At 40.0% G+C, this 27865-nt stretch overlaps 1 protein-coding gene across 1 annotated transcript in view; it reads left to right on the top strand.

Annotated features, from left to right (window-relative positions):
• The first annotated feature begins 8320 nt into the window (after positions 1 to 8320).
• Positions 8321 to 27865, top strand: part of LOC145346494 (antizyme inhibitor 1-like) — a 48554-nt gene continuing 29009 nt past the window's right edge. The window contains exons 1-2 of the mRNA XM_080193827.1: positions 8321 to 8503; positions 25144 to 25284. The gene's annotated coding sequence lies outside the window, so the exon portion shown is untranslated. The remainder of the gene's footprint in view (positions 8504 to 25143; positions 25285 to 27865) is intronic.

Below are 27865 nucleotides of genomic sequence, written 5' to 3'. Positions count from 1 at the left end.
GGGGGGGATGGGGGTGGGCGGGGGTGTTGGGGGGGTGTATTGGTAAGGGGGGGGTAATCAGGAGATCGGGGCTGCTGGGGGATTGAGGTAGGCTGGAGGGAGAGAGGAGTGAGGATGGGGATCAGGGGTGGCCTGGACACATCCGGAAGTCATGATGTGGATGTGCCGGCGTTGGACTGGGATAAACACAGTAAAAAGTCTGAAAAACACCAGGTTTTAGTCCAACCGATTTATTTGATAGTAAACTCACAAGCTTTCGAGGGGACTGCCTCTTCGTCAGGTGAATGGAGAGTTCTGCTCTCCAGAACTCTCCATTCACCTGACGAAGAGGCAGTCCCCTCGAAAGCTTGTGAGTTTACTATCAAATAAATCGGTTGGACTAAAACCTGGTGTTGTCAGACTTTTTACTGTGCACATCCAGAAGGCCAGCAATCGGGGGTGGGGGTGTCAGCAAGGCCAGCGATGCACAGTCATGAGGCTGGCCTGCAAACAAGCTGGCCAGTGATCAAGAGGCTGCCAATGTGAGTTACTGCGTATGCGCCAATCTCGGTGCTGACAGATCGATGCATGTACAGAGAACTGCTCAGTGCTATGCTGCTGGCTACTCCAATGGGAATGGGCCCCACCCACTGATTCTTCACGAGATTCACTCTAGGGCATTCTGTGATGCACAGAATGTGGAAGATTCGTTTTGAAAATCCCACTGATAAAAACAGTGGGATTTACTCCAGTTTTTACATAAATTCGGCACTTAGAATTTTTTTGAGAGAATCCCACTCAATATATTAAAACTCTCCACTTCTTCAACAAACTCATGTGAAAGTTCCAAGGACTAATTCCTTATAAAATGGGTGTTTCTGTAATACTGGCAGCTGTCTTGCTGGCGTGCATTCACTCAAGGTGGCTGTCAGCCAGCCACCTTTGTTCTGCAGCACATATAAAATGTTATAAATTAGCAGAGAGCTGATATCCATTGCTGTAATCAGAGTTTATCCCTCCTGATACCCTCCAGGCTGTACTTCAGCCTTCAGGGTATTTCTATTCTGGTGTCAGTACAAATGAAAGTTATTTGCAAGTTGATCTTTCTCTACGTCCTGGCTATGACTATAACACTACGTTCTGAAACCTCTCCATCCTTCTCTATGTACGGTATGCTTTTTCTGAATAGCATGCAAGAAGCAATACTTTTGACTGTATATTAATACATGTGACAATAATAAATCAAATCAAACGCTAGACAAATTTTGCCCTACAGCTTTTCTGTAATAAAAGTGGACATAGAGAGAAAACTTTTGCTCTGTATTCTCCTGAGGGTATTGCAAGTCACAGTTCTGTTTCGTACCACTTACTCAAAGTGATAATATATCTAACAATGGAGACACATGCTTTGGTTTATCAGACTGAAAAAATAGGTTCTTCCTTGTTTGCCGTCAGATCTGGCTGACTATATTAGCTCCATGCATCACCTATATACAAATGGCCTGCTCTTTTCCTGCACACCTCCACAGGACATTTACCTATTTGGATGGAGTGACAGAGATCACCCCCTTAAGGAACTGTATCCCAGCAGTGAATTTGAGACAGGGCAAGAAACTGTCACGGAAAGGGAAAATAAAATGAGAAGATAAATATGAACACTTGAAGGCACATTATAACCAACTGACTGCAGCAAGCAAGAAGGGGTTTAAGACAAATAAAAATACACAGAAATTTGGTCACCACAGGGTTCTGGTAAAGGGATTTGAAAACAAGGATGAGAATCTTAACAGAGGCATTGCTGGATTTAAAGCCAATGTCGGACAGTAAACACAGGAGTGATGGGTGAATGGGTCTTGGTGTCAGTTAGGATACTCAAGTTTATAGAGGGGATTCGAGCCTGGCTGCAGGAGAACATTGGAATAGGTGAGTCAGTTTCATTGTAAAAGTGGATGCCAATAGCAAAAAAAGTTGACAAAAGGTGATAATAGAAAGTAAGGGCAGATCTTTAATAAAATATGTTTGTACATATTTTAGAAATGTTACCATTTTACAAACACATGTGCATGTCTTCTGGTAGGATGAAGCCTCAATTTTCCTCACAATCAGATCCAGCAAATAAATTTGCAAAGCAATTGGACTTTGAAATGTTAATATTAAAAGCAACATTTTTCTGAACCAGCTGATTTCCTTTGTGTGTAATATCAAACATTCCATTGTACTGTTAAAACCACTGTTTTTAAAGTAATGGATCCTCCATTAATAACTTAGACCAGCCAAGGGTTTTGGTACCTGTGGTACAGACGCCATCATTGTCTGTTAATTGTGAACTAAATTTAGCATGATACAGTAACTGATCTGAAGTGGGTCTTTGTTATCATGATCAAGTATTAGAGCCTGAGTCACGCTGTAACCACTGCACTGTGCAATAACATCTTGAAAAGGTAGTCACTTTCAGAAGAGGGTGTAATTAATACTAACTAATAGATCTACTCACCTTCATAAAAGACAAGTAGCTGTAAATGAAATGGAAGCTTGGGACATCTGTATGTCGGAGTCTCTGGAACAGGATCCACTTCCTGGTGCCTCGGAAAAACAGCCAGCATGATCAAGGACATCACACACCCTGGGCATTCTCTCTTCCACCTTCTTCCATTGGGAAAAAGATTCAAAAGCCTGAGGTCATGTACAAACTAACTCAAGAACAGCTTCTTCCCTGCTGCCAACAGACTTTTGAATGGACCTACCTCATATTAAGTTGATCTTTCTCTATATCCTAGCTATGGCTGTAACACAACATTCTGTACCCTCTTCTTTCCTTTTCTATGAATGGTATGCTTTGTCTGTATAGCTTGCAAGAAACAATCCTTTCACTGTGTGTGTAATAATAAAAAATTAGGATCCACACATGCTACCTGGGACAATGAAAGCACATTGAAATTGAGCTTCAGTCATTGTCCTTAACTATACAAATACACACAAATATGTTTCATCACAAGTCATAAAATTATAAAACAAAATAACTCAAATAAAATTCCAAAAGGTCAGCATGATAGAGAGAACTTGGTTTTTATTGGCAATGTGACAAATCAGTAAACAAACCATTATCCAAAGTTCAACAACTCATCCATTAAATGCAACATGCTGTAATGGAAAAGTCAAAATTATATTGAAAATAAAATGTAGTAATCATTTTACACGCTATAGCTAAACTGGAGCAAACAAGGTGTTAATGGTTTGTGTTCCAGTAAAATTATAATTCAGGGATTTTAGTGCTGTGGAGAGGCATGGTTTATTCATGAACTTTTGGGACATTTTGTACTCATTGATAAACTCAGTGCTCAGCTTATTTGATCCTTTGTCCACTTTTCAGATCATTTATTGGATCTAGTACCTCCATGTCCAGTATAGCATGGATGAGATGTTCATTACAGCCCACCATGGACCTTCCAACTTTAAAAAGCACTTTCTACTGCATCATTCCTTTTGCCTTTCTCATTCACTTTCCCAACTGATACTGTTAATTTACAAGTTAAACCTTCTGAAATATTGGGAACTGGAATGTGAATTCCTTACAGCTGCCAGGAAGGCTTTTCTTCCCACCAGTATAGGTTGGATTCAAAATTAAGTTCCAGAGTTTAAAGTCCGGTGCTCTAACCCAGTGCAGCTTTCTCTGCCAATACTTCATAATGATAATATGATAATACTTCATAATGATAATACTTCATAATGATAATGATTTAGTCTCTAATCACAAGAAGATGATACATTGTCCCATTGCACAACATTTGATCTGTTTCCTGTTGATCAAATCCCAGAAGAAACATAAATCCACAATACCTATGAATCCAAGATTAAAAACTTAAAATACAAAGTTAAAATTTTACTCCTTCAAAATAATCCCGACTGAATAATGTATTTTAATGAGTCAACGCTAAAACATTCATAAGTATTAAATGCAACATTCTTTCACTTAGAAGAACAAGGGAACTAGAAAGAACTGAGGTTCAAATAATTGAGGGGCAATATAATATTATAACAATATAATTAATAACAATATAATATTGTTTCGAAGGGGAGGTTAATCTCCTCTCTGAGAACTAACAGTCAACCAGTCAAAGAGAAGTACCTCCCTTCATAATCTGTAAAAGAGTGTGTGACAAGGGGTAATGTCTGCGCTTCAGTAAATTTTAGTGGTTAAATCAAAATAACTACCTAAGACTCTTCCTATAAAAGCAACAAATAACACATTATTCATCTAACTAACAGTGAACAGGATCACCAAACTATTAACAAACTGGATAAAACACTATTCTAATGGAATACTGTTTAGATAAATACAATTCCCACTTAATGCCAAAAAAATTAGAATTTGTAGTCAGTCTCAAAATATAACCAGGTTTTATCTCCCGGAATGTTCTTTCTTCTTTATTGATTTCTCCTGCCTTCACTAGCTTTTGTATTGGTACCTTTGCGATTGAGATTAGGCTTTCTTTCAATACATAAGTATGCTGTTAGAGACAGTTTCTGGCTGTGCCTCTCTCTAGCTGTGAACTGTGATAGAGGCTGACTGTCTGGCTCTCTGGAGCTGGGAGCTGCTTTTATACTTCTGATGACATACCAAAATCCCCACAATAGGATTGGTTTACGGTTATCAAAACTCAAATTTGATAGGCCGCTGCTATTCAATTGCCTAGTTTAAACAGGTTGGACAAACTTCAAAAACAACCTGTTGTCTAGGCAGCACCACTGCCGAGCCTCACGATACAAGGTTTCATTCTGTGCTCTCTGTGTACTGTATTTTTACACTTGCATCTCTTTTTTAAAAACATCATTTTTTGAACAGAACCATAAATTTTACTACTCTTAGCATTTTACAATTTTTGAAATAATTTTACAAACACTAACTTCACAACAATATGCAGCTTATTAATTTACACATGTGATTGATCCTCCTCTTACTAAGTTCAAATGCCTATCACCATTAGACAAACACTTAGCTCTGGGTTCCAGCAGAAGTTCTTCAAATTAGCCACAGTATTTGAATGGACAGAATAAATATGAATGGTAAATATACCACCCTGCAACTCATTCGGAGATCAGGTCTGTTAAGCCACAAACCGCCTATGCCAAGATACTGTGACCTACTTAATGGCATCTGCGTTTGTGATGTTCTTAGACACTCAGTTAATGTTAGCTAATCTTGGACTTTGTGAAGTCCTCAGATTAACTTTAGGTCGTTATATCAATGATAACAAGATTAATATTGATAAAGTATTAATTCATATATTTCTGAGTTTGATCCATTTTTGATGAGCCTGGCAAAATGTTAAAGATCTCAAAGAACACTGCTCGACAATCACCAGGTAACAGTGTTCTCTTCCTGTTGGGGAACACTTCAGCAGTCATGGACATTTGGTCTCTGATCTTTGGGTGAGCGTTCTCCAAAGCAGCCTTCGTGACACACGACAATGCAGAATCACTGAGCACAGACTGATAGCCAAGTTCTGCACACATGAGGACAGCCTCAACTGGGATCTTGGGTTCATGTCACACTATCTGTAACCCCCACGACTTGCCTGGGCTTGCAAAATCTCACTAACTGTCCTGGCTGAAGACAATACACACATCTTTAACCTGTGCTTAATCCTCTCTCCATTCATATTGTCTGTACCTTTAAGACTTGATTACCTGTAAAGACTCGCTTTCCAACCATTATTTTGTAAATTGAGTTTTTATCTCCCACTCACCTGATGAAGGAGCAGCAGCCTGAAAGCTTGTGGCTTGAACTACCAAATGAACCTGTTGGACTTTAACCTGGTGTTGTGAGACTTCTTACACTGCTCACCCCAGTCCAATGCCGGCATCTCCACATCATGGGAGCCTCCAAAGCCATAGACAAATTTTAAATATTTACTTGATTAGGACACTGGCAGCCAGCGAAGTCCAGACCGGACCCAGCCTGTGGGGTTGGTCATACTTGTTCCCCTCATTTCTTCAGCAGCTTTATCCACATCCTTGAAAAGGAACATGAAGTGTCAACAGCTTGAGGCCTTCCGTGAGTGGGATCTTCAGAGACTATTATGTGTAGTGGATACAGGAAATAAGATTGTTTAATTTGCTAAGTTTTCTTTGTCTCATTAAGAATTCAGCTTTGTTTGTTTCCCCCTTTTTAAAAAGAGGAATATTTTAATTAGTTTTATGTTATTAGGATCGGTGACATTGGGGGTACTCACTGCCTCATTATTGGTTAACAAAAAAAGCATGCCATTTAAGTAGTTATAAACGCTACCAAATTTCAGTGTTCTGTTTCGGCAGCATTAGCAGAACCCCAGAGTTGAAATCCTTGGAAGAGGAAAAGATGGAGGGCAAAGCCCTGGAGAGTTTTAGATAGCTTACAATTAACCCCTTCCTTATTGTAAAGGAGTTGTTTGTTATTGGTTAAAGGATGGTGTGTTAGCTGTCGGTACTGTGTCTATGTTATAGCTTGCTGGTTTACAGTCTTCATGAGCTGTTTGCAACATTGGAAGGCCCGTTGTGGACAACTCGCAATGCATACTAGTTGTTTGTTACTGTGCTACGTTCTTTGTGGTATTGTATTAAAAATTGCATGTTTATTGTTGGCATTGTGTTATATCAGGTTTATTTCATATAATAATATAATTTATTATTGTGAGGTGGTATTGTATCCTAGTTTGTAATGTGGAAGTGTAATGTGTTTTATATTTGTAAATTGTTTAATAAATAAGAAGATTGGTTCAGAGCAATCATCATGAGGCGAAGCGTGCTTTGAAAAGCCCTTTACAAAAATCCAAGTTCACAAATTTCACACAGGGCAAACCAACTAAACAAAAATGTAAATGATGCTGGTCGTCTGGACTTTGAGAGTAGGATTACCAGGATTTGAGGATCTTAAGTGACAACATCAATATACAGAACTACACACAAAAAAATCTGCAATGTCTGCAAATGCATAACCCCCTTTTGCTCTCAGTTCCCTGTGCCTCAGGCACATCCAGCAGTTTATAAAGATACACAGACAGACTGGGCGACAGAGTTTGGAGACTGACGGATTAGGTCTTGAAAATTAAGACAGCAGTTAGCCATTAAAGGAACAAAAAGTGCGGTTAAAACCGTTGCTTCCCAAGCTGCTGCTTAGTTGCACAAATGGATGGGCATGCAAAATTGGCATCAATATGGAAAGTTGTGCAGTGGGTCAAATTTAAATGAAACAGTACCAAATGCAGATTTAAAATTTTAAGTTTATTTATTAGTGTCTCAAGTAGGCTTACATTAACAGTACAATGAAGTTACTGTGAAAATCCCCGAGTCACACTCCAGTGCATGGTTCAGGTACACTGAGGGAGAATTTAGCATGGCCAATGCACCTAACCAGCACATTGTTCAGACTATGGAAGGAAACTGGCGCACCCAGTGGAAACCAACACATATGTACACTCTGCACTGACAAGGACCCAAGTCAGGAATTGAACCAAGGTCCCTGGCACTGTGAGGCAGCAGTGCTAACATTGTGATTATGAATTACTGACGTTTTTAAAGTCTGCTGCGGTTGAGACATACATATTTATAGATACACACACACACATATTTAAAAATTACCCTGTGGGTCAAACACAGGATTGCGCACAAGAACTAGCTGGCAAAAAAAAACAGCATTTCTGCTCAGCACTCACAGATTTGGAGAAAACTTATTTTTATTCACCATGTTAATCTGGGACGGCACAGTGTTAACACTCACGGCGCCAAAAGCCTGGGTTCAATTCACAGCTTGCGTCGCTGTCTGTGCGGTGTTTGCATGTTCTCCTCGTGCCCACACGGGTTTTCTCCCACTGTCTGAAAGACGTGCAATGTTAGGTGCATACTGACCACGCTCAACTCTCCCTCAGTACACTCAAAGCCGGAGCGTGTGGCAGCTGGGGTATTTTCACAGTAACTTCATTGCAATGTTAGAGTACTTGCGACACTAATGAATAAACTTTAAACTTTAGCTGGAGCAATCTCCTCCCTCGTAAATACCATCTTCAGCCCACCGGAAAACGTGACAGCACTTGGGCATGCCGTGGGACGAGAAAGGGACTGTTGACAGATCCATAGCAGTTGGGGCTCAGCAAAATGCAATCATTTGACCCTCTCCCAGCCAGCACGGGGGGGCTGTGTGCGACAGTAATGGCTGCAGAAAGACCGCCCGGCCCCTCGTGTGGTTACTGTGGAAACCGGGTTTGAGGGAGGGCGGGGGGAGAAGGTTGAGGAGGCGGAGCTACCAACATCCGGGTTCCGAACCGAGGCTATAAAAGCTTGCGCCCGGCGGTCGGCTGCTCCTTTTCCTCTCTGTCTGCAGCTTGTATTGGAACTTATGTGAGGCGCTCCTTCCACCTTCCAAGCGGGACCAGCTTTTTATGGCAGAGGGCGGTCATCGTCTTTCTCTTGTACGTCCCCCTATTACTTTTTAAAAATTCCGCCTAAAAAGAGAAGACGCTTTACCAAATCTTTTGGGCCGTTATCTCACGTAAGTACAATTTTTTCCTTTCAACAGTGAGGGGGTGGTGCCATGTTTCTGAAATCTGTAAACCTGTCCATTCAATGAGACGAGCGGTAGTAACAAAAAAAGGGCCTCAGATGAACCGAGAGTGGGATTGAGATGTAAAATAGTGCGACGTTGTTATAAGGAGGGATACGCTGGTGTTGTTGGAGGAAAATATTTGTTTGTATGTGGGGCGACAGCTGACCGGCCCGGCCTTCGTCCTCCCCTCAGTTCGAAGGCGGACCTGCCTATTTCAGCGTGCACCGCGGCTGATACCGCCCCCTCCTCCCCTTGCCGGCGCTCCCATTGGAGGAGAGGGCAGGCGGTCCTTGGTTCCTGTATGGCTCTAGTGGCTGTCAATCAAATGGCGTCAGCGCGCTGTGACTTTGGCCTGGATCTGAATGGAATTGACGGTTGGGGACGGCGATTTATTCACATCTGTTTTGAAATAAAATGTCGCGCGAGGGGGCTGAATTTCACATTTTTGGCGGCGCAGCCATCTCACTGGAAGGAATGGCGCACCCTGCTTTTATATCCTCTCGATTCAAACTTCTAACCGAAAGGCGTTTTTAAAAAACATACATATTCAAAATATTTTCGGTTCTATATTGGTATTGTGCCTCGGGTCGCCGGCTGTGTTATACTCGGCAAGTGGCGCAGTGATGGCCGCCCTGCATGTGGCAGGGGTAGAGAGTATGGCAGCTCCAGCTTGAAGGGGAAAGACAAGTGAGGATTCGATCTCCTTCCCAAACCCCTTTCTCCCAGGCTTTCCGTGCAAGTGGAGCTGGCTCCCTGGGCTGTCAAGCTGGCACAATTCCCCCATCACTTTATTTAAAAAAAAAGGAAAAGCTAGATACTGCGAATGTTGAAAATAGAAAGGTATAGCGCGCAAGAAACAATACTTTTTCACGGTATGTCAATACATAGAAGCTACAGTGCAGAAAACCATTGGTCCATCGAGTTTGCATTGCCCACAATACCATCCAGTCCATATCCCCGTAACCCAATGCATTTACCCTAGCTAATCGCCGTGATACTGAGGGGCAATTTAACATGGTCAGTCCACTTAACCCACACGTCTTTGGACTTGTATGTGACAATAAATCAAATCAAAAATGCTCGATGGCTCAGCATCAGAGCTCAGAGAGAGAAGTGGGGGAGCTTAAACATGTTTGAAAAGAATTGGACTCGAAATGTTAACTCTTCAATCTTGAATTGATTTATTATTTTTCGTCACATGTATTGAGGTATGGGGAGGCATGGCAGCTTAGCACTGCTGCCTCACAGCGCCAGGGACCTGTGTTCGATTCCCAGCTTGTCACTGTGTAATTTGCACGTTCTCCTTGCGTCTGCATGGGTTTCCTACAGTTCGAAAGATATGCTAGTTAGGTGCGTTGGCCGTGCTAAGTTCTCCTTCGGTGTACTCAAACAGGTGCCTGAGTGTGGCGACTGAGGGATTTTTACAGTCACTTAATTGCAGTGTTATTGTAAGCCTACTTGTGACACTGATCAACTTTAAACTTTACACTGAAAAGTATTCTTTTCCTCCGTCCAGGTTGCCACCAGACCCCGCTGAACTTTTCCGACACTTTTGTTTTTAATCACAATCTAATTATCCTTGTAGTGCAAATTCTTCCCCCCCCCAAAAAAAAGTACTAAAGTAACTGGAAACTTTGACGTGGTTCCAAATCAACGACAATGATGGAAAGTTGGCATGTCTTTTTCTTCAGCTATAACTTTCCTGCACCGGTTTTGTTTATTTTGGCCACAAGAAACTTTCCAAAGGATTGTCACCAGATCTTTAATGGAGGTGGGGAGGGAGAAACTAACAGATCATTTCCATCGCCGGCCATTATCAAGCTTTGAATTCCCAACGGTTCCATACCCATTTATTTGAAAGTAGAACGTGCTTTAATTTCATTAGTCCACTACTTTTTTTAATCGTGGTTGGCATCGAACACAATGCTGCATTCCCGTGACAAAACCCAGCCAGGTTTTCGGCTCCAGTGGGCTAAAGCAAAACAACATTATGCAGTTTAATTGTCTGTTTTGTTTGGATTGCCCCCTCAACGCCCATCCGTTTCTGGCTTTCAAAAAAAGGCGCGCCGGGTCGAAGAGAAAGTGGAAGGCGTGTGTGGGTGCCGGTTATTATTGTTTTTAAATAGTCGGTGGTGGTAATGTTCCGGTTGGGGCCGGCACAGGCCAGATTGATGCTATTGTTGCGTGTGGACAATAGCGCCGGCTGCGCCTGTGGCAATAAATAGAGAGTGAAGCGGGGACAGCTGGAGCCGGGCATGCAGGAGTGTGCAGACAGCAAATCACACCACTGCTGATTTTAAACATTGTCAGGGAGTGAAGTCGGTCAGAGCTTTCGTAAATGTTTCAGGTAACATTGTGGACTCTTATTTTGAAGTCCAGAGGAAAAAAATAATTCTGAGACACTGGGGGTGGGAGGAGGGAGACATCCTGTTTGTTTTCAAATCATCTCTCTCTCCCCCACCCCCCCCCATTAAATTTCTACAGTTATACTCTTTAGGGATATTATATTGACTTTGGTCACTGCTAATAAAGCTTGCTGAAATTGCATTGAATGTCCAAGAACTCCAAGTCTCCTCAGCTTGTATGAAATATGTTACTTGACTTTTGTTGATGTTAAATGGATGTCAGAACAGAAATGACCTTTAGTAGTGCGTTTAATATAAGTGACAGTGAAGAGGTTTGGTCGTGATTGACACAATGTGCTCTCAAATCACAGTTGTTTAATTAATGTAATGTCGCAGTTTGTGGTTATTAAACCAAGTGACAAACAGGTGGATGGAGTCCACCTGGCGAAATTGGCAGATAATCTGTGCCACCAACGCCTAACTGAGGCTCAAGTAGCTGCTGAAAAAGACAACACCAAACTCCAGTGTCTACTCCAAAAGATTATGTGCGGCATGTTGTATTCATGAATGAATTTTGTTGTGCAGCAAATGGCCATGAAGTGCTTGGAAGTTCAAAGTGCGTATAATGTCCACCCTGATGTTCCAGGTGGTTGAAAGCTCTGACTCCCACTGGTCCAGTTCACATAGAGTTGCGAACACGGTTCAAAGTAAGGCTGATAATTGGAGTTTTATTGCACTTCAAATAGAGTTAATAGCTGTACAGCATTGTGCAGTACTTGAATTCCTTTGAACTATTTCTGACTTTACCAGTGGGAATGTATACGGACACAGTAAATGAACTTTTGGAGTGATTTTGTGCAATTAAGAACCCACTGTTTTGAAACCTTTGTTAAAAATAAACTTAACCTGAAATGGCCTATTTGAAGTGCTGCAATGGGAATTCAATAAATGTCATCTGATGAGCAAATGAAGTGGTCTGAATATGTCCTTAAAGATGTGGATAATATTCAAAGCTGTAAATGTTGATTGTGTGTATGGAGAAGCATTTGAGCTCTACAACACAATAACAGTTGCTTAATATTGATGTGGACAAACTGGAATGGTTTCCTTAGCTAATTTTTACCTTTTTTATAGTCTCAAGAGTTTCACCCGATGATCAAACAGTCAATTGTGCATTATTAGAATGGCTGAGTGTTGTATCTGCGTGAAACAAAGACCAAAGAGTGCTGGAGGGTTGCACAAACAGCACGGTCAGTTGTGACATTCACTTGATTGTTGTCCGTAACTGTCATAGTGCATTGCATTTCAGTCAGCAGTGAGATCCAGCTGTTTACTGACAAAAATGGATGCATGTCTTTTACTTGGCACGATGAAAAAATTACCCTAATCTTTGCCTTAGCTTCTCTATATCAATTCATGTGTCCATTTGGTCAAACATTCCGTTAATTGTATTATTAAAGTTAACCATACATAAATGGAGGATACTGCTTCGGGAGGAGGCAAACACACATTTGTGATGTACTTTGTAAATAAAGGCAGCATTAAGTAAGTTTGGCTTTTGGTTTCCTATTTTACCAACTGGCCTCAGAGTGAATTGACACTCTGGCCCTTGACTTACATTTTCCTTTTTCTTAATCTTCCTTTTCTTCTCTTTTCATTATTTCCCCCTCTTGAGTACTTTGCTGGCTCCACATCTAATTCCCTACCATTTCTCCTTGAAGTTCCTATTCTTGTGCTGCTCTTCCAGACTTGAATGTCTTGGGTAGTTCCACAACATTCATTTGAGTCTCACCATCCTCCATAGGACCTGCCTCGTGGTCCCCTCACATGTAGCAGCCCTAACCTCCCCTCTCTTTGAACTTCCTCTCACTGGAGGGAGCAAGCACAGCAGACATGTGGTAATATAAAGGGGTCAGCTGGTGCACAGCCTGAGTGTGCACTTCCAGGCTGCCATAACCTTGTTGCTGATGATTGTATCAACGTCATGGCCTTGATGAAACCTTTGTAATGCCACCTTCTTCTTTACTGAATCTGTGCTGTCTGACTATAGCTTTCACAACTTTGCCATTCTGCATTGGTGATGGTGTGATCTCCATCACCAAACCTCAACTTGTTCTCTGCCTTTACTCAGCACTTTGTCACCATTGAAAATCTTGCCCCTACTTTTCAAATGTATTATTTACTGCCCACACATGGAGCACACCAGCTTTTGCACAGAAAGCCCCCATGCCTCAACACAATTTCATCCATTGCATTAACCTTTCTTTTTACTCTGTCCTTTCTTAATCTGTCCCTTCATATAAACGTCCACAATTCTGTTTGGTGATGACTTCTAGAATTGTGAATGGCTTACATACCCAAATCAGAATGGTGTGTGATTTATAATTGGTGGTGTCCCATGCACTTGCTGCCCTTGTTCTTTCTAGGTGATTGAGGTCAAGGTTTTGGGAGGGGCTGCTAAAGAAGCTTTGCGTTTCCGCAGCCTATCCAATAGTGAGGACACATTGCAGCTATACATTTGCAGCAGAGGATGAACTTCTTTGCATTGTCTAAGGTTTGTGTTCTTGAGTGTTGTCGCAGCTGTCCCACTCAAGCAAGCAGAGTGTATTCCATCACAGTTCTGACTTTTGCTTTGTAAGTCGTGATGAGGCTTTGGGAAGTCAGAAGTTCAACCATGGGTTGTATAATATGCAGCCTCTGACCTGATCTAGTTGCCACAACATTTATGTGATTTGCTTTTCTAGTCAGTAGCAATCCCCAAACTGATGTTTGGTGGAAGATTGAATGATAATGCCATTGAATGCTATGGAGAAGTAATTGCACTCTGTTGGAAATGCCATTGCCTGGTCTTTATGTGACACAGATGCTACTTGTCATTCATCAGCACGGGCCTTGTATAAGTTTAGGCTTTCTGGCTACAGGCACGGGCTGCTTCATTGACTGAGGAATGGCGAGTGAATCTGAGTTCTGAAATCACCAGTAAACAATCCTCACTTTTGACCTTGTGTTAGGAGAGTCAGTGCAAATAATTGGGCCTGTGATGCACCCTGAAGAGCTGTAGTGATATGCAAAACTGGGGTAATTAGCCTCCAAAAACCACTGCCACCATCCTTTATGCTAATTATGACTCCCATCACTGAAGAGTTACTGCCTGATCACCGTTGACTTAATTTTTAATGAAACTCCTTGGTGCTTACTCAATTGAATCTTGCCACTATGCCTAGAGCACTCACCTTGGTTTGAATTCAATACTTTGCCTATATTTGGATTAAGGCTGTAATGGTATATAAGCTAAATAATCCTGGCAAAACCCAAAGTGAGCAAGTGCCATTTGATAGCAGCAACTCCTTTCACAATTTTGAGAATAAGCTGCTGGAATGTAGGGATTATAGTTGACCAATGAGCCCTTCAAGAATTTTCTGCAAGGCACAGTAACAGTCTAGCTACTTGTGAAAAAAATTGATGATCAATTTTAGACATTAATTGAGTAGCTGATGATGTTGTTGCTGCACTAGTGCAGCACAAATATTCAGGATTGTAATCAGGATGTTATTGGGGCTTGTATTCCTGGCTGTTTGTAGTCACATACTGACATCTCTGATGAGGGTATCAGGAAGCGATCAAGAAAGAACCATTCAGCACTTTTAGCTGAAGATGGTTGCTAACACTCAACCTTGTCTGTTTCACCGGTGCTAAATTTTGGCAGCATTGCAGATGGGAATGTTCATTTAGTTTCCTCTTCAAGCTTGTTGCTTGATCCTCTCTCTAGTTCCATCAGGTTAGTACATCAGTTTCAGGCATACCTAATCCTGCTTCTGTGTGCTCTTCTACCCTCCTCATTGAACCAGGATTGGTCATTTTGTTTGATGATGCAAGAGTGAGGGGCCATCAGCTGCTATATTGCAATGTACTGTTAAAGGCCTTCTGCCTCATAGATGTTCAGTTTTGACTGGTAAATTTGTCTTAATCTATATTGCTTAACAAAAAGGATCTTGCAAGATAGAAGAACCCACGCTGCTTGTTCTATCTGTGATGTGGCGATGCTGGCGTTGGACTGGGGTAAACACAGTAAGAAGTCTCACAACACCAGGTTAAAGTACAACAGGTTTATTTGGTAGCACAGGCCATAAGCTTTTGGAGCACTGCCCCTTCAACAGGTGAATAGGAGTTCTGTTCACAAACAGTGCATGTACAGACAAACTCAATTTACAAAATAATGGTTGGAATGCGAGTCTTTACAGGTAATCAAATCTTTAAGGTACAGACAGTGTGAATGGAGAGAGGGTTAAGCAAAGGCATAAGTATTCTACTTGTGCGTTGAAAGAGAAATTATCCAATTTGCTTCCCCCCTCCAGATTTTCCCTGTGTTCCTACAAATTAGCTCACTTTAAGTATATATTCAGTTGCCTTTTGAAAACATATAAGGGATTTTATTGCTGAGGGCCAAAAAATGATGGACAGCAGGAGCATATTTGAGATATACTTGAGCTGAAGCCATGAGACTTTATAGTTCTGATTAAATCTTGAGGCTGTTCTGATTTTGTCACTGTAACTGTACCTGAGATGGGATAGGACAATAAATATTTGCTGATTTTGTATTGTTGAGTGTAAAGCCGTTCTTAACTAGTGAGGGCCAGCCCTTCAGATTTTGCCACCAGTTCTCAGATGTTTGTGAGGAGGACTTAGCAGATTGACTGGGCTGGATTTGCTTTGTCAAGCCCTCACCTTGCTCACACTCATCAGATTTTATTATCTTTTTGCTGGCTGTGAGATTAGCTCTCAGAGCCTGTAGGTTGGACTCCACTACTTGCGGAAAAACAAACCAGTATATATCCAAATTGAGAAGCCACTGTCATCAGTTAAGGAGAACAGTTAGGTCCAGTCAGGACAGTGAGCAGGTTGCAAAACCATGCCTTCACCCATTTCTCCAACAGTTATTACTTCACGTGTAATTATATGCAGTCCAATCTGCAAATCAAGATTTGGTGTCTCCCTCTCGCTTTCTCCTCTTCCCGCACACACACACAGTAATCAGGATCCCTAAGAATAGGCAACAACATCACCTCCATGTGAATATCCTCAACGTTGGTGCCCCACAGGGCTGTCTCTTCAGCCCCTTAGTATATTCCTTAGGTACCTCTGACTGGGTGGTCAAATTCCATTCCAATTCAATTTTCAAGTTTGTTGATGAGCTGGATCTCAAACAATGATGCAACAGATTACAGGGCACAGATAGAGAATCTTGTGAATAAGTGCAATGACAGTAATCTCTCCTTCATTGTCAGTAAAATAAAGGAGATAGCCATTGAATTCAGGATGCATAGTGGAGGACATGCCCCTGTCTACACCAATGGGGATGAAGTGGAAATGGTCGAGAGCTTCGAGTTTCAAGGTGTCCTGGTAACCAACAACTTGTCCTGGTCCCTCCAAGCTGATCCTACGGCTAAGAAAGCTCAGCAAAGCCTCTACTTTCTCAGAAGGCTAAGGAAATTTGGCATGTCTGGTACAAACACTCTCAAACTTTGACACAATAGAAAGCATTCTTTCGCAGCTTGGTATGGCTCCTCCTCTGTCCAAGACTACAAAGGATCATGAATGAAGCCTAGTCCATCATGCAAACTTTCCCATCCGTTGATTCTGTCTACACTTCCTGCTGCCTCAGAAAAGCAGCCAGCAAAATCAAGGACCCACCCGCACCCCAGACATAGTCTCTTCCACCTTCAGTTGGGAAAGGATATAGCAATCAACTCAAGCACAACTTCTTTTCAGCTGCCATCAGCAGGAATGAACATCAGAATGGACCAATCTTGCATTAAGCTGATCTTTCTCTACACCCTAGTTATTACTGTAACACTGCATTCTGCACTCTCTCCATTCCTTCTGTATGAACAGTATGCTTTATCTGTACAGTGCGCAAAAAACAATATTTGAGTTCACAGTATGCTAATACATATGATGATAAATCTAACCAAATCAGCTTGAAATTCCAGATTTATTTCGTTTGTTTTTTTAACTGAATTTGTCTTGGCAAGCTGCTCTGCAGGGATTTGAATTTATATTGTCTAGATCATTGGTCAAGGCTTCTGGATCACTAAGTCACATGATCACTGCCCTACTGAGGGACACCAAGTTGAAGATGTAGTGAATAAACTTTTGATTCAATTTATTATTGTCACATGTATTAACATACAGTGAAAAAGTATTGTTTCTTGTATGCTATACAGACAAAACATACCATTCATAGAGAAGGAGATGAGAATGTAGTGTTACAGTCCACAAGACTGTAATGAATAATAAATGTCTGATTTGTCAAATGACTATTTTGTAACTTTTTTCATTGTTGAAGTATAAAGAAACCAAAAAATAATAATTCAGAGAAAGAATTTGGTGAATTTCATAGTTTACAAGTAGTAATTGGAAAAATAATAGGACTTAAGGTATCTTATAGTTTTCACTGCAGGTTATTAAGAAAAAATTGATAAATTGCAGATTTGTTGGTCATAATTTTAGTGTTGTAGTTTATGGGATAGTTCCTTTGGATTGGAAAATGACATAATTCACTCCATTATTCAATAAGGGAGAAAGAAATCAGGTAACTATAGACCTGTCATTTTAATGCCAATTATGGGGAAATTAATTGGAATTCATATCAGAGGCAGTGACTGCATCTGGATAAATAGTAACTGATCATAATCAGTAGAGATTTGTGAAGTTTGGAGAATGTCTACCTAATCTAGTGAATTTTTTTGTGGCCATTGGCATGGCGGAAAGCAAGTCTCTGAATATTGCTGATACGGATTTCCAGATGGTATTTGCACAATGCAGCACAAGAGGTTGTTGGAAAATGTGTATGGACTTGGGTGCCAAAGAAACTTACGGGACAGAGGGAACCTTCTCTAGTTGATGTGATTTGTTGTGTTCTCCATCAATCTCTGGGATCTGAGTTTATTACTATATATTAATTATTTGGATGAAGGAATAATGAGAGTCTTATATCCCAGTTTGCATATGACATCAGTTAGGTTCCGCAAGTTTTATATGGGTGCGGAAAGATAGAAAGGGGGAGATACAGAATTAAGCATGGGGGCAAAACTACAGTAGATGTTCAAAATATTAGAAGGTCGGAGGTTATCTATTTGAGATCCGAAGATGACAAATTAGAATGTGTTTTCATGATGAAACAGAGCAGCAGTGTGTTCAAGCATCATGTGATTAGAGCTAGGCCATTAAGGAATATAATCATGGTACATTTTTTCACTCAACAGGCAGTGGAAATTTGAATTCTCTCAAGATTGGTGGATGCTGTGCCAGTTAACATTTTCAAGCCTGTGTTTAATAGATTTTTCTTTGGTAAGGGTAGCAAAGGATATAATATAGAAGGTTGGTATTTGGAATACATGTGTTAATCAGTCATGATCTAATTGAATGGTAGCGCAGACTTGAGGGGATGAATGGAAACACTGTCAAGAAGACTTTGGGAAGTTTCTTTTTTGGCCAGCACTAATTATACCTGAGAGTTTCTGATTCTTGTGGATATCTAAATACAATATTGGAACAATCCTGATTCGGGAAATGTTCCAGTGATTGCTTACTTGATCGTGAAGCTACTGCCAATATAAATGAAATGCCCTCTGAATATGTCCATATGCAAAGGCTCCCCTTCCACTTTTTTACATTTATAGTATATTGTTACAATTCTCTTGTATAGTTCAGCTGGATGATAAATAGTTGCTATGGTGGTGGTTTCAGATTGTAGATGTATAACGCTGTGTGGCACATTATGCAAACAGGCTATCTCACAATGAAAGTAGCAGCTATAGTAAATTTAATGGTGAAGCAAAACATTGAAATACCTTGTTTCATATCTTTTAATTATCAATAGACAGTAAAGGAGTAGATCTAAGAAGATACTCGTTTGCTCTTAATTTGTTGAATGTAAGTTGCTGATGCATGCATAATGTAGTTTACCTGTTTTCCATAAAATACTTTTGTTGCGATCTAAAATGATTAATAACTGAGCTAAGAATAAGCTAGCTCCTAGACAGTTGTGTATTTAGACTTTGGAGATGGGAGTGATTATTTAATCATGTGGATATTGTCTCCTGCAGAATCAAATCAAAGGAACATTGTATCTCGAGTGTAGCAAAGTAATAAATCAGTTCATAGAGAAATTGTTTGACTTAACAGTGAAATTTCCTGATTGTTCCTTTTTATTCCTTCAGGGAATGTGTGTTGCTGGCAAGGCCAGTGTTTATTGCCCATTCCTAATTGTCCTTGAAAAACGAATGAGTTGCCTTTTTGAACCATTGTTGTCCAAGTAATGTAATGCAATTCAATTCAAGGAGTTTGACCCAGCAACAGTGAAGGAAATGACTATATAGTTCCAAGACAAGTTGTATGACTTGGAGCAGAACTTGCAGGTAGTGGTGTTCCCATGACCATTTTGCCCTTGCCCTAAGGTGGGGGTTTGGGTGATCCTGGAGTCTTGGTTGCGGAAGTGCATCTTATGGGTGATGTACCTTGCAATCACAATGTGATAATGGTAGAGGAAGTGCATGTTTCAGGTGGTGGATAGAGTGTCAGTCAAGCAGGCTGCCTTGTTCTGGATGGCGTTGAACCTCTTGGAATGTTTTTGAAGCCAGGCGAATGGAGAGTGTTCAGTCACACTTGACTTCAAGCCTGCAGACAGTGGAAAGGTTTTGTGGAGACAGACAATGCACATAAGAGTAAGAGAAATAGGAGCATGAGTAGGCCACTCAATCCCTTTAGTCTGTTCTGTAATTTAGTAATGACGCTGCTGATCTACCTCAGCTATACTGTCCCATATCCTGTGATTCCTTTTGTATCCAAAATCTGTTGATCTGTCCAAGGTACTCAATGACTGAGCATCCACAACACTGGTGGAGAATTCCAAAAGTTTATAAACCTTGAAGTGAAAAATGTGTGAATTAGATCATCTCTTATTCTACTAATCTCTGGGGAATGCACACTTAGTCTACTGAATATCTGTCCTTCATACAATAATTTCCTCATTCCACAAATCAGCCTAGTCAATCCTTATTGCATCCCTGCTAAAGCAGGAAGAGCAAACTACAATTATGGTTATACCATGGCCCTAAGCAACTTGGAGTAAGACTGTTTTACAATTGCATTCCAATCCACTTGTAATAATGGTTTCCAAATTGCGTGATTTGTGTACGAGGATATCCAGGTTGCCCTGAATACTATCCTTTTCCAGTCCATTGTGAATGAATTGCTCTACTTATCTGCTTTTCCTACCAAAATGAATAACTGTACACTCCTCCTCCCTTCCTTTTGCTACTCATTTAACTTCTCTAAAATCTTTTGCAGCCTCTAGATCTTCGCACAGTCTACTTTCCCACCTAACTATAAATTGTCAGTAAACTAGTGTATATCGTACTCAATCCTCTTGTCTAAGTCATCGGTGTAGATTATGAATAGCTTCAGCACTGTCACTCAGCACCCCATTCGTTACAGTCTGCATCCTGAAAATGACCTGTTTTTCGTTCGTCCATGTTAATATTGCATGAGACTCAATTTTATGAAAGAACTTGGATGAAACATTATTCAATACCTCTTTGTGAACTGAACTCTTCATTCTCTTGAAGGTGCAAATTCATTACATCCAATGGTTCACCCTTATCTGGTTACAACTGTGAAAATTATTTCCTTTTTATAAATGTTAACTTTGTTTAATCGTATTATAATTTTCTTAGTACCTTGTTATAATCTTCCTCAGATAGTAGTATTTTCCCTAAATATTGTTGGCACAAAATCAGTATTTGTGATTTGACCAGTTACGATTGTGGTCAATGTTGACAGCTAGGATGGTAATGGAGGAGAATTCAATGGAAATTTTCTTGAATGTCAAGGGGAGGCTACCTTTTTGGCCATTGGCTGAAACCTATGTGGCACAAAAGTTTCTTTCCACTTGTCCCAAGCCAGATCTGTTGTTCAAATCATTCTCCTTGCACGTAGTGGACTGCTTCTGAAGAAACAAGTTCATACAATCATGAGTCCATACAGTGTTGAAGAGGCCATTTGGCCCACTGAGTTGCACCAACTCTCCAAAACAGCATTCTACCCAGGCCCCCTCTTCCCACCCTGTCCCTGTAACCCTACACAGCTCCCATGTCTAATCCATTTAACCTACACATCTTGGGACAATTTAATGTGGCCAATCCACCTAACTTGCACATCTTTGAACTGCGTACAAACGTCACACAGTCACCCAAGGCCTAAATCAATCCCAGGTCCCTGGAGCTATGAAGTAGCAGTGCTAACGACTGTGCCACCCTGTTGCCCAGGATGCACAAATTGCACAAGATTCCTTCAAAATTATTAGTTAGATTTGAAGAAACCGGAATTGCTCAGTTTTTTAAAGTGCTTTTGGTCTGTTTTACGTCCACCTGAAGTTTAATGTCTCACCAATAAAATAGCTGCCTCCAACAGAAGTCAGGACTCCAGCAGTCAAGGGCATTCAGCCTCTGATCTTCAGGTAAGCATTCTTCAAGGTGGCCTTCACGACACATGGCAACACAGAATCACTGAGCAGAAACTGATAGCCAAGTCCTGCACACATGAGGACAGTGTCAACCGGGATTTTGGGTTCATGTCACACTATCTGTAACCCCCACGACTTGCCCGGGCTTGCAAAATCTCATTAACTGTCCTGGCTGGAGACAATTCACACCTCTTTAACCTGTGCTTAACCCTTTCTCCACTCACGTTGTCTGCACCTGTTAAGTCTCGCATTCCAACCATTATCTTGTAATTAAGTTTGTGTCTATATATGCCCTGTTTGTGAACCAAACTCTTCACTCACCTGATGAAGGGGCAATGCTCCGAAAGCTCGTGCTACCAAATAAACCTGTTGGATTTTAACCTGGCATTGTGAGACCGCTTAATGTGCCTCCAACAGTGCAGCATTCCCACTGTGCTGCCTGGATTGTGGGCTAATGTCTCTGCAATAGCATTTGAACTCAACCTTATGACTCAGACAAGGATGCTACCACTGACTCATAACTAACACACGTGGTTAGTGTGCGTTTCTGTTGAGCTAAAATTTGCATCTGAATATTGGAGTTTCAATTTCACCAAATTTTGATGGAATGAAAACAGATGCTAGAAATTTCATAAGACTGTGTAAAATATAAAGGCACATTTTATTTCAAAGGTACGTTTATTTCAATATAGACGCTTTGTCAGAAGCCTCTAACAACATTTTCTGATATTTCAGGTTTGTATTCCTAGATTTCTAAATGGAAATGTCGCTTCAGTGGAAATTATCTGTGATTCTCCATCTTAACTTTAGAATTGAGGGCTTTAACACAAAACTTCCTTCATGAACGTCATCATTTAAATCATACTGAACACTTAAGACCAAATGGATCAATAAAATGTGCAGACTGCCAACATTGAAGACTCTTGTTCATTTCCAAAGTCATTTTATAATCAGTCATATCTTGTGACATGTCACTTGGTTGTTTGCTGAATTGCTTTTCATTTTAATTGTGAATATTTTAATTTAGTGTGTACAGAGTATGTTTTTGATTTTAAAGAGTTATATTAAAGCACAAGACTACATCTGATTTTGGAGGCAGATAGTTTCAAACAGGCTAATTGCGAATACCAGACACGCAAATTATAGAAAATGTAGTTCACTGATCACAGGACACAAATGGACATAGAGCAGTACTATTCCGTGGATTGCAGTAAAACTGTTACCGTTGTTTAATCGTCCAAAACTGTAACAATGTGACACAAATATAATTAAGCTTCAGTGGTCTTTCTGAGGAAAATGATCTTCATTTGGTTAAGGGGACTGCTGTGTAACAAGATGCAAGTAAGCATACGATTCAATCAGCTAATGCAAGGTAGAAAACAGAATGGCTTTAACTTCTGTTAAAAATAAGTTTTTGTACTCTAAGCTTTATTGTGCATGTGTGCTTGCAGCTGTGTGAATGCAATATTTTCCTTCCATGAGTGTTCAGGATCAGAAGGCAAAATATGTTCTTGATCTCAAAAGTTGATTGTTCTTGTAGACACATGAAACAAAGTTTTAAATATTTGTCTATTACTTATTATTAACAAACAATTAACTTTTATTATGGATTCTAAAATGAATACATTATTTGGCAGAATTGCCTAGCTGAGCAAAGTGACAGGCCATCAAAGGTAAAATGGCAAAAGTAAATGAAATGATTGGCAGTGAGTCTGATCAGTATTATTACGTGCAAATTAATTAGTTAACTTTGTACAGTGCTATTTCAGTTAAATGAAAAAAAAGCTTGCTGTTCTATTCTAGTAGTGGATTTATAAGTGGCATCTGTTGCTGGGTGTTCAGTAATAAATGGTACACTTGGCAAGCACACAACATTATTGACTTTATCCATAACTTCAAGTACCAAATTAGCAAGTGGCTCTGGTGTTTTTTAAACAATGAAAAACCAGTTGAATGGTTACAATACCTTTATGCTACTCTAATTTTAACCTCTGATCTGTTTCGTTAAACGTGTATCCGGTGTCATTTTTTAATAAACTCTGATTACTCATTCAGAAGTCTCTTGTAATCGGTATGGATGATTCACAAAATTGGGTGCGGCTGAATCATGTAAGAGTAATAGAATAGAGTTAGAATGAAGAGTAACTTTAAGAAGTATGTTCGTGCCCACTTATTTCCAGGAAAAATAAAGCGTTTGTATGTAAAGTTTTCTGTACCTAATTATTGCACCTGTACCATTTTTGTAATTCTTCTTGAATGAAACTTTCATTATATTTACTGGATTGCAAAATATATTGCATTGCCAAACATATATTGGGAGTGAGTTGAGACTGCCTGAATTAATTTTGTTCAAAATGAAAATGCGACAGGTGACTTGACTGCCGAAAGATGGAGATTGATGCAAGACCCAGTCCGTCAGGAAAGTCTGATACACCACTGGGTTCAACCAGGCTATCATGAACAAGCCCACCCCAAGATGGGTGAATTGGTACTGTGACTTACAGAGGAACGAATAAAGTAGGAGCTTTTAGGACCACAGGGCTCTCAACACCAGTGCAGCAAATTGGACTTTCAGGCTCCCTGTCATCCGCATTTCTGAGTCATGGAGAAGGTAGATCCTGGGACAGTGGCAGCTATAGAAATGATCATAAATTACTTTGATAACAAAGTTAAACTACAACATCCCTAATAAGTCATTTTAAACATGTCACAAAGTCTTCCTGGAACCAATCCATATTTTTTTTCGTATGAATTCAATGTTAACTTTTTACTACAAGACCCATTTTCAAGGCCTCACCCCGATCACCCTTCAATTTTCTAAACTTGAGAAAATGCAAAGCAAGTAATTTAGTTGAATCTGCACTGTGATTCTTCCACTATCAAAACGCATCAAAGTGATAGAACCTCACTAAAGTTCTATACAACTGAACTAACACTTCCTGTCTGCTGAATTCCAAGCCTTTTGAATTAATAGTCAACAATCCTTTTTTGGTTACTTGATGCCTGTGCATGAGCTTTGGACACCCACCTTTGCTCCTCTGCAGCCGAAAATCTCACTCCAAAGAAAATATTCTGTTTTTCTTGGATGAAAATGGGTGGTCTCACTTCCTCACATTTGATCATAGCTTTGCCTACTCAGTGTCACACTCTTATTTGTAATTTTTTGCTCCCATCTACACTAGTGACGGTACTTCCTAACTTCATATCACCCGCACATGTGTAAGTCTATCGCTCCACCCAAGCGATGCATATGTTGAACTTTTGAGATTCAAATTCAAATTCCTGGGAACATTGCTGCCAGTCAGGTCAACATTCTGTAGGTTACATTATAGATGTCAGCATCTGTATTTTCTTTAATCAGTGTGAATAACAGCTGGTAAGACATCGGGAAGATAAACTACTTTCTAATGCCATAGCTGATTGAGTAAAAATTAATATTAGGTTAAATATAATAAAATTTATCAGCTTTGTGAAAGAGATGTGTGTTTCTCAATCTGACCAACCAACCAAAAATGAATGCGGGAGATAAAATGAAAATTCAAGTACAAAGATAGTTCACTTTGTTCTCATTCATCTCCCTTGTTTTTAATTGGAAGAATGATTAGAGCTTGCAGGCTGTGTTAGGATATTGGTATTGAATTGTGAAAACATTTATTTTGGCAGTTTCATTGAATTTGGTCAATTGCATCAATGCTGACTTTAACTCACTTTTACAGGGCAGAATTTCTGTTCGGGTGTATAACAATTATCCAGAAGGTCTGGGAGTAACACTCTACAGAGAACAGTTCGACTTTAACGCCGAGCCACCTTGGGACCCCAGCTGATAGTGGTGGTGTTCCATCTCCCGACTTGTCCATGTAAGGGTAATTTGTTGAAAAATGTAGAAATTGTTGTTTTTCCTGACTTGCTTATTACTGTATTGATTGAATTTAGGATGCAAATGAATTTTGTTTTTTCTGGTCAATTTTTCTGGATTGATAAATAAGCTCCTATAATGGCCTTCCAAAAATAACTACCTATAATAAATACTTGCCATGTGAAAAGATTGTCATTCAGCAGTGTTCAGAGTGCTTCATAATGCATTCCTCACAGCAAGCTGGTTAAAATGCAAATGATGAATCTTCTGAATAAACCATAAGTGTATGCTTATGCTGGTGACACCCAGCCCTGTTTCACCACCACCTCTTTTAGTTTCTCCACTGTTGCTGAAATATTAGACTGCTTGTTGGACATCGAGTACTGGTTGAATAGGAGTGTCCTCCGATTAAATATTCGAAAGATTAAACTATTGTTTTTGGTCCCTGTTCCAGACTCCATTCCCATGGCAACAAATTGCTGTCCATGTTCTTGCTCATACCAAATCCCATTTGCCTTTTCCCCCTCTGTTCGCTACATTGACTTCTGGTCAAGCAAACTACTCCATGGTCTCACTTCCATCTCCAGGCGCATAACCCTTCCAAGATAACTGCTTATTTGTATTTGACCTCCTGAGCATCCCAATTTTAATAGTTCCATTATGGGTGGCCATCCCTTCAGTTGCCTAGTTTTTGGAATACCCTCCCCACACTTATCCACACCACTTTCACAAAGGCATTGTTGGTCAACTGACCTGGTATCTCTGCAATTTCACGTATTTTATAATGCTCCTGTGGATCAGACACTTTATATCCTTAAATGGTGCTACATATCATTATTCAGGTTGTTAGAAAATAATTCAAACTCTGTTGCTAAACACGTTATTTCTTTTTGGCCAAGAGGTCATGGTAGACATTGTCACCATAATACTTTGCATGCAATTGGCCAGCCTGTGGCAGGTGTTGCATCATATTCTTGTTTGAAATTGAAAATAAGAGGTTCTTAAGATCAACTGATTCAGAAAGCACAAGAGCACAATGTGAAGAGGATGTTTCATTAGACAAATCAGCTGTGTTTGAAACTTGGGCCAAATTAGAATTTCAGTCATTCAGATCTATTGATTTGCAGTTAGAGGGACTGAGTTGCTATCTAGTGAATTCAATACTGTTAGACTTCCAGCCTTTGAAAGCTCTTAGTTTGAGGGCAGGAAAGACTTTGTAATTTAGCTTAGTGTGCCAAAGGCAAGAAGGCTGTTGGAGATCAGGAAATATATGCATCATGGCTGCAAGTTTCAGATGTGTACATATACGTAAATATTGGGTCAATTCGCATTCCATCTAGCATTTGGCTGAAAATGTGAAAAAGCACCCTGAACTTGTGTTACGTTGTATTTTTACAAAGCAATTAAATATGTTACCAATTGTTAAAGATTTGCACTTGTATATGACAGACTTTGTGCTGGGTAATGTCTCTGAACACTTACAATACAGAAGGTAAGGATACCGAGGGCAATGGTTTTTGAGGCAAAGGGGAAGCTGTATTTGAGGCATTTTTAAACTGGGGGATAGAGTGATATACTTGGAAGAACTGGATGGAGAGCAGGTGCATGGTGATTGAACAAATTTGCAGCATAGATGTGGGGTCTGCTTTTAGACACATACAGGGTCAGTATGGAGCAATTTGAAAATCAGTATGCTGGGCATTGTTAAACTTGAAGCTTGTGAAAGGTTGAGGTGAATGCACCATTTAGAAGGTTAATAGGATAATTTAGCCTTGAGATGATAAATGCAGTGGGAGTGAAATGAGAAAAATTATTTTAAAAATTCATAAGTATGTTTTTCAGATTTTTTTAATAGCTAGGATTTGTTTGTCAAAATGAAAGCTATTAATGCTGGTGAAGGGAATGCTGTCAGAATTGTATAAAACGTAGAATAAAAGCTCTTTTGTGTACTAAAAATGTCAAGTTCTCAACCTCTGGTCAGAAATGGCTGGGATGGTGGAACTGGGAGGGATTACTTTGGCTTGCCTGGAAGTAGAGAGTCCACAAGAAACTCATGATGATGAGAAGGGAACACACATCAAGCCTAGAGAAGTATACAAAACCCAATTACTGAAAGCAATTTCTAGCATGTTGGATTTTTAAGAGAAATTTAGTGGACAAATTTAAAACTTGTAACTAAGTCAATGAAGTGATTTGCCATTTGTTATCCATACTAAAGTAATTTTTAAAAAAAAATGAACAGTAGGCCAGCACACAGTTGCAACACCCTTTCTATTATTATTTGACTCCAGAAAGATCAATTTCTAAATTGAGTTTTTTAATCATTTTGTCTAAATTAATTCAACCTTAATTTTATTTTGCTTTTGCGAGAGCAGTACACCACACACCTGAAGATAAATCTACGAATTGCTGTAGGAAATATTGCCAGTGGATGGCAGGTTAAGTTGTACACATCCACGTGAACCAATATCTAGAAAAATGTAATTTACTACGAGTGGATTGCTAACTTGTAATAGTGTCAACTTATAATAGGGTACATGTTGCAGGAAATTAATGACATGTACAAGCCCCCTGCTTGGAGA

The sequence above is a fragment of the Carcharhinus amblyrhynchos genome, chromosome 8 (assembly GCF_965287045.1).
Source record: "Carcharhinus amblyrhynchos chromosome 8, sCarAmb.v2.hapA, whole genome shotgun sequence".
Classification (NCBI taxonomy): Eukaryota; Metazoa; Chordata; class Chondrichthyes; order Carcharhiniformes; family Carcharhinidae; genus Carcharhinus; species Carcharhinus amblyrhynchos.
This window is presented reverse-complemented; position numbering and strand designations above follow the sequence as displayed.